The following is a 248-nucleotide window of genomic DNA, read 5'->3' on the forward strand; positions in this document are numbered from 1 at the left end:
CTGCCCCCCTCCCCCCCCACCCCAAGCTCCCGCCGCCAGTCCAGCTGTGGGAGCACAGGGGGCTGGGGTGGCTGAGGGCCGGCCCTAGGACCCTCAGCACCCTGCTCAGGGAGCTGGTTGAGGGACCAACCCGGAGCAGGGGGTCCTGCCAGCCTCCCCCGTCCCTGCGCCCCTGGCTCCATCCCGGTGGGCTCCTGGGGTGGCTCAGACTGGGGATCCCTCCCCAGCAGAATGGGCTGCAGGAGGGT

This window comes from Eurypyga helias, unplaced genomic scaffold (genome assembly GCF_000690775.1).
Source record: "Eurypyga helias isolate BGI_N326 unplaced genomic scaffold, ASM69077v1 scaffold28669, whole genome shotgun sequence".
Classification (NCBI taxonomy): domain Eukaryota; kingdom Metazoa; phylum Chordata; class Aves; order Eurypygiformes; family Eurypygidae; genus Eurypyga; species Eurypyga helias.